The following is a 7,644-nucleotide window of genomic DNA, read 5'->3' as shown; positions in this document are numbered from 1 at the left end:
TTAATAAGAAAAACGGTAATTTACACCTGCAGCGGAACAAAATTCCGTTTCGCCCAGCGTCTGGCTCGAACCCACAACCCTGGGATTAAGTGTCTGACGCTCTACCGACTGAGATAGCCGGCTACCTCGGTGAATACGTGCCGGGTAGCACGTCACACAGTACTCGTTTGGGTTGGGTGGTCCCATACAGCATCTCTCCATGCTGCCTAATGTTTTCCTAACGTCACACTCGTCACGTACTTCACTTTTATGTCATAATCATTTCTGAGAGGCAAAGAAATTGCATGACAACAAGCAGAGCTAGTGGCGTCAAAATTAACACACATACTTTATGTGACTCAAAAGCCGAACGAGTTACTTTCCGACGTTGTTTTAGATGTGCAAGTGCCAGTCAAAACTCGCGGTGTCGGCACTCTGCCGACCATTTCGCTAGTTAACACCGGTCTTGCTGTGTGTGTTTCAAGCTCAAGAGCATCTCCAAGCAAAAAATGGTCAACAGCAACATTCAGACGGTTTCGTACTGCTCAATTGCTACATTAAAACGGTATGTTTCTTTTTCAGAACTGGAAAAACACAAGCGTGACAGCATTCGAACCCGTAATCTTCAGAGCCGAAGTCCGACGCCTTATCCATTAGGCCACACGGTCACTGACGACCAACATTTACATGTATACGACTCATCTCGAAACGCTCACACCCCTGAGGATTTGTGTTTTCGTTCTACACAGCCGCTGCCCCTTGCTCTTTCCCACCCATTCGTTACATTCAACCTCTGACGTGACCGACCAAATATAGACTGAGAAACAAGACCACACACTTTGTGCATTCGGAATCGAAGGCAGGGCGTCCCTCGCCGCATTTGCTACGATGGCCATTTGCTACTTCTGCAGAAGCGGCGGCGGCGGCGACGACGACGACGACGACGACGAATATCGCGAGAGGCTCTGAGATATGTGAGAAATACATCTACAAAATGTAATTCAGACTGCCTCGTCCCACCTTATGCTGTACCGCTTTGGCAAATGCTTTATCTGCGCCATTCGCCTTAATCGCATCTGAGAGTAATTCTTAAAAAAACGCCTGTCGCTAATTGTTCGTCATCACAGGTACTGTTTGCTATACGGCCACGACGCGCAACTGATTTCCAAAATTCATCTATCTCCTGTGAGGATGGAACTTACGACCCCTGGTTTATTAGACCAGTGCTCTACCACTGAGCTAAAGAGGCGCGGCCTAGCGGTACTCTTGGGTACTTCATCTTTACGGTCGTCTGCATCATCAGACTTTAGCTGACAACAATTCATATTATCGGCTAATATTTGCAGCTATGGCGACAAATTACTGCTTGGCTACACATCTGACACGTAACCGATGTGCTCTCCAAACCACAACACTTGCATTTCAGAACATGTCTTTTACACATGTCTACAAAATCACCTTCACCTTCAAATACAGTTTCCTTGCGACTGACAGAGACGTAGGCAAAGTTTAAAGTTGCTATTTCCATTAAATCTCGTTAATAAGAAAAACGGTAATTTACACCTGCAGCGGAACAAAATTCCGTTTCGCCCAGCGTCTGGCTCGAACCCACAACCCTGGGATTAAGTGTCTGACGCTCTACCGACTGAGATAGCCGGCTACCTCGGTGAATACTTGAAGGGTAGCACGTCACACAGTACTCGTTTGGGTTGGGTGGTCCCATACAGCATCTCTCCATGCTGCCTAATGTTTTCCTAACGTCACACTCGTCACGTACTTCACTTTTATGTCATAATCATTTCTGAGAGGCAAAGAAATTGCATGACAACAAGCAGAGCTAGTGGCGTCAAAATTAACACACATACTTTATGTGACTCAAAAGCCGAACGAGTTACTTTCCGACGTTGTTTTAGATGTGCAAGTGCCAGTCAAAACTCGCGGTGTCGGCACTCTGCCGACCATTTCGCTAGTTAACACCGGTCTTGCTGTGTGTGTTTCAAGCTCAAGAGCATCTCCAAGCAAAAAATGGTCAACAGCAACATTCAGACGGTTTCGTACTGCTCAATTGCTACATTAAAACGGTATGTTTCTTTTTCAGAACTGGAAAAACACAAGCGTGACAGCATTCGAACCTGTAATTTTCAGAGCCGAAGTCCGACGCCTTATCCATTGGGCCACACGGTCACTGACGACCAACGTTTACATGTATACGACTCATCTCGAAACGCCCACACCCCTGAGGATTTGTGTTTTCGTTCTACACAGCCGCTGCCCCTTGCTCTTTCCCACCCATTCGTTACATTCAACCTCTGACGTGACCGACCAAATATAGACTGAGAAACAAGACCACACACTTTGTGCATTCGGAATCGAAGACAGGGCGTCCCTCGCCGCATTTGCTACGATGGCCATTTGCTACTTCTGCAGAAGCGGCGGCGGCGACGACGACGACGACGACGACGACGACGACGACGACGAAGATCGCGAGAGGCTCTGAGATATGTGAGAAATACATCTATAAAATGTAATTCAGACTGCCTCGTCCCACCTTATGCTGTACCGCTTTGGCAAATGCTTTATCTGCGCCATTCGCCTTAATCACATCTGAGAGTAAATCTTAAAAAAACGCCTGTCGCTAATTGTTCGTCATCACAGGTACTGTTTGCTATACGGCCACGACGCGCAACTGATTTCCAAAATTCATCTTTCTCCTGTGAGGATGGAACTTACGACCCCTGGTTTATTAGACCAGTGCTCTACCACTGAGCTAAAGAGGCGCGGCCTAGCGGTACTCTTGGGTACTTCGTCTTTACGGTCGTCTGCATCATCAGACTTTAGCTGACAACACTTCATATTACCGGCTAATATTTGCAGCTATGGCGACAAATTACTGCTTGGCTACACATCTGACACGTAACCGATGTGCTCTCCAAACCACAACACTTGCATTTCAGAACATGTCTTTTACACATGTCTACAAAATCACCTTCACCTTCAAATACAGTTTCCTTGCGACTGACAGAGACGTAGGCAAAGTTTAAAGTTGCTATTTCCATTAAATCTCGTTAATAAGAAAAACGGTAATTTACACCTGCAGCGGAACAAAATTCCGTTTCGCCCAGTGTCTGGCTCGAACCCACAACCCTGGGATTAAGTGTCTGACGCTCTACCGACTGAGGTAGCCGGCTACCTCGGTGAATACTTGCCGGGTAGCACGTCACACAGTACTCGTTTGGGTTGGGTGGTCCCATACAGCATCTCTCCATGCTGCCTAATGTTTTCCTAACGTCACACTCGTCACGTACTTCACTTTTATGTCATAATCATTTCTGAGAGGCAAAGAAATTGCATGACAACAAGCAGAGCTAGTGGCGTCAAAATTAACACACATACTTTATGTGACTCAAAAGCCGAACGAGTTACTTTCCGACGTTGTTTTAGATGTGCAAGTGCCAGTCAAAACTCGCGGTGTCGGCACTCTGCCGACCATTTCGCTAGTTAACACCGGTCTTGCTGTGTGTGTTTCAAGCTCAAGAGCATCTCCAAGCAAAAAATGGTCAACAGCAACATTCAGACGGTTTCGTACTGCTCAATTGCTACATTAAAACGTTATGTTTCTTTTTCAGAACTGGAAAAGCACAAGCGTGACAGCATTCGAAACTGTAATCTTCAGATCCGAAGTCCGACGCCTCATCCATTAGGCCACACGGTCACTGACGACCAATATTTACATGTATACGACTCATCTCGAAACGCTCACACCCCTGAGGATTTGTGTTTTCGTTCTACACAGCCGCTGCCCCTTGCTCTTTCCCACCCATTCGTTACATTCAACCTCTGACGTGACCGACCAAATATAGACTGAGAAACTAGACCACACACTTTGTGCATTCGGAATCGAAGGCAGGGCGTCCCTCGCCGCATTTGCTACGATGGCCATTTGCTACTTCTGCAGAAGCGGCGGCGGCGGCGACGACGACGACGACGACGAATATCGCGAGAGGCTCTGAGATATGTGAGAAATACATCTACAAAATGTAATTCAGACTGCCTCGTCCCACCTTATGCTGTACCGCTTTGGCAAATGCTTTATCTGCGCCATTCGCCTTAATCGCATCTGAGAGTAATTCTTAAAAAAACGCCTGTCGCTAATTGTTCGTCATCACAGGTACTGTTTGCTATACGGCCACGACGCGCAACTGATTTCCAAAATTCATCTATCTCCTGTGAGGATGGAACTTACGACCCCTGGTTTATTAGACCAGTGCTCTACCACTGAGCTAAAGAGGCGCGACCTAGCGGTACTCTTGGGTACTTCGTCTTTACGGTCGTCTGCATCATCAGACTTTAGCTGACAACAATTCATATTATCGGCTAATATTTGCAGCTATGGCGACAAATTACTGCTTGGCTACACATCTGACACGTAACCGATGTGCTCTCCAAACCACAACACTTGCATTTCAGAACATGTCTTTTACACATGTCTACAAAATCACCTTCACCTTCAAATACAGTTTCCTTGCGACTGACAGAGACGTAGGCAAAGTTTAAAGTTGCTATTTCCATTAAATCTCGTTAATAAGAAAAACGGTAATTTACACCTGCAGCGGAACAAAATTCCGTTTCGCCCAGCGTCTGGCTCGAACCCACAACCCTGGGATTAAGTGTCTGACGCTCTACCGACTGAGATAGCCGGCTACCTCGGTGAATACTTGAAGGGTAGCACGTCACACAGTACTCGTTTGGGTTGGGTGGTCCCATACAGCATCTCTCCATGCTGCCTAATGTTTTCCTAACGTCACACTCGTCACGTACTTCACTTTTATGTCATAATCATTTCTGAGAGGCAAAGAAATTGCATGACAACAAGCAGAGCTAGTGGCGTCAAAATTAACACACATACTTTATGTGACTCAAAAGCCGAACGAGTTACTTTCCGACGTTGTTTTAGATGTGCAAGTGCCAGTCAAAACTCGCGGTGTCGGCACTCTGCCGACCATTTCGCTAGTTAACACCGGTCTTGCTGTGTGTGTTTCAAGCTCAAGAGCATCTCCAAGCAAAAAATGGTCAACAGCAACATTCAGACGGTTTCGTACTGCTCAATTGCTACATTAAAACGGTATGTTTCTTTTTCAGAACTGGAAAAACACAAGCGTGACAGCATTCGAACCTGTAATTTTCAGAGCCGAAGTCCGACGCCTTATCCATTGGGCCACACGGTCACTGACGACCAACGTTTACATGTATACGACTCATCTCGAAACGCCCACACCCCTGAGGATTTGTGTTTTCGTTCTACACAGCCGCTGCCCCTTGCTCTTTCCCACCCATTCGTTACATTCAACCTCTGACGTGACCGACCAAATATAGACTGAGAAACAAGACCACACACTTTGTGCATTCGGAATCGAAGACAGGGCGTCCCTCGCCGCATTTGCTACGATGGCCATTTGCTACTTCTGCAGAAGCGGCGGCGACGACGACGACGACGACGACGACGACGACGACGACGACGACGAAGATCGCGAGAGGCTCTGAGATATGTGAGAAATACATCTATAAAATGTAATTCAGACTGCCTCGTCCCACATTATGCTGTACCGCTTTGGCAAATGCTTTATCTGCGCCATTCGCCTTAATCACATCTGAGAGTAAATCTTAAAAAAACGCCTGTCGCTAATTGTTCGTCATCACAGGTACTGTTTGCTATACGGCCACGACGCGCAACTGATTTCCAAAATTCATCATTCTCCTGTGAGGATGGAACTTACGACCCCTGGTTTATTAGACCAGTGCTCTACCACTGAGCTAAAGAGGCGCGGCCTAGCGGTACTCTTGGGTACTTCGTCTTTACGGTCGTCTGCATCATCAGACTTTAGCTGACAACACTTCATATTACCGGCTAATATTTGCAGCTATGGCGACAAATTACTGCTTGGCTACACATCTGACACGTAACCGATGTGCTCTCCAAACCACAACACTTGCATTTCAGAACATGTCTTTTACACATGTCTACAAAATCACCTTCACCTTCAAATACAGTTTCCTTGCGACTGACAGAGACGTAGGCAAAGTTTAAAGTTGCTATTTCCATTAAATCTCGTTAATAAGAAAAACGGTAATTTACACCTGCAGCGGAACAAAATTCCGTTTCGCCCAGTGTCTGGCTCGAACCCACAACCCTGGGATTAAGTGTCTGACGCTCTACCGACTGAGGTAGCCGGCTACCTCGGTGAATACTTGCCGGGTAGCACGTCACACAGTACTCGTTTGGGTTGGGTGGTCCCATACAGCATCTCTCCATGCTGCCTAATGTTTTCCTAACGTCACACTCGTCACGTACTTCACTTTTATGTCATAATCATTTCTGAGAGGCAAAGAAATTGCATGACAACAAGCAGAGCTAGTGGCGTCAAAATTAACACACATACTTTATGTGACTCAAAAGCCGAACGAGTTACTTTCCGACGTTGTTTTAGATGTGCAAGTGCCAGTCAAAACTCGCGGTGTCGGCACTCTGCCGACCATTTCGCTAGTTAACACCGGTCTTGCTGTGTGTGTTTCAAGCTCAAGAGCATCTCCAAGCAAAAAATGGTCAACAGCAACATTCAGACGGTTTCGTACTGCTCAATTGCTACATTAAAACGTTATGTTTCTTTTTCAGAACTGGAAAAGCACAAGCTTGACAGCATTCGAAACTGTAATCTTCAGATCCGAAGTCCGACGCCTCATCCATTAGGCCACACGGTCACTGACGACCAACATTTACATGTATACGACTCATCTCGAAACGCTCACACCCCTGAGGATTTGTGTTTTCGTTCTACACAGCCGCTGCCCCTTGCTCTTTCCCACCCATTCGTTACATTCAACCTCTGACGTGACCGACCAAATATAGACTGAGAAACAAGACCACACACTTTGTGCATTCGGAATCGAAGGCAGGGCGTCCCTTGCCGCATTTGCTACGATGGCCATTTGCTACTTCTGCAGAAGCGGCGGCGGCGACGACGACGACGACGACGACGACGAAGATCGCGAGAGGCTCTGAGATATGTGAGAAATACATCTATAAAATGTAATTCAGACTGCCTCGTCCCACCTTATGCTGTACCGCTTTGGCAAATGCTTTATCTGCGCCATTCGCCTTAATCACATCTGAGAGTAAATCTTAAAAAAACGCCTGTCGCTAATTGTTCGTCATCACAGGTACTGTTTGCTATACGGCCACGACGCGCAACTGATTTCCAAAATTCATCTTTCTCCTGTGAGGATGGAACTTACGACCCCTGGTTTATTAGACCCGTGCTTTACCACTGAGCTAAAGAGGCGCGGCCTAGCGGTACTCTTGGGTACTTCGTCTTTGCGGTCGTCTGCATCATCAGACTTTAGCTGACAACAATTCATATTATCGGCTAATATTTGCAGCTATGGCGACAAATTACTGCTTGGCTACACATCTGACACGTAACCGATGTGCTCTCCAAACCACAACACTTGCATTTCAGAACATGTCTTTTACACATGTCTACAAAATAACCTTCACCTTCAAATACAGTTTCCTTGCGACTGACAGAGACGTAGGCAAAGTTTAAAGTTGCTATTTCCATTAAATCTCGTTAATCAGAAAAACAGTAATTTACACCTGCAGCGGAACAA

The 7,644-nt window shown here is 46.4% G+C and overlaps 2 non-coding genes across 2 annotated transcripts; both read right to left on the bottom strand.

The window, feature by feature from the left end:
• Nucleotides 1-1,156: 1,156 nt before the first annotated feature.
• On the bottom strand, nucleotides 1,157-1,228 carry Trnai-aau (transfer RNA isoleucine (anticodon AAU)). Its single transcript has one exon. It is a non-coding gene; the product is annotated as a tRNA-Ile (tRNA).
• Nucleotides 1,229-4,197: 2,969 nt separating this feature from the next.
• On the bottom strand, nucleotides 4,198-4,269 carry Trnai-aau (transfer RNA isoleucine (anticodon AAU)). The gene has a single exon. It is a non-coding gene; the product is annotated as a tRNA-Ile (tRNA).
• Between the last annotated feature and the right edge of the window lie 3,375 nt (nucleotides 4,270-7,644).

This window comes from Schistocerca gregaria, unplaced genomic scaffold (genome assembly GCF_023897955.1).
Source record: "Schistocerca gregaria isolate iqSchGreg1 unplaced genomic scaffold, iqSchGreg1.2 ptg000077l, whole genome shotgun sequence".
NCBI classification, from domain to species: Eukaryota; Metazoa; Arthropoda; class Insecta; order Orthoptera; family Acrididae; genus Schistocerca; species Schistocerca gregaria.
The sequence above is the reverse complement of the archived record's forward strand: the minus strand, read 5'-3'. Positions and strand labels throughout refer to the sequence as shown.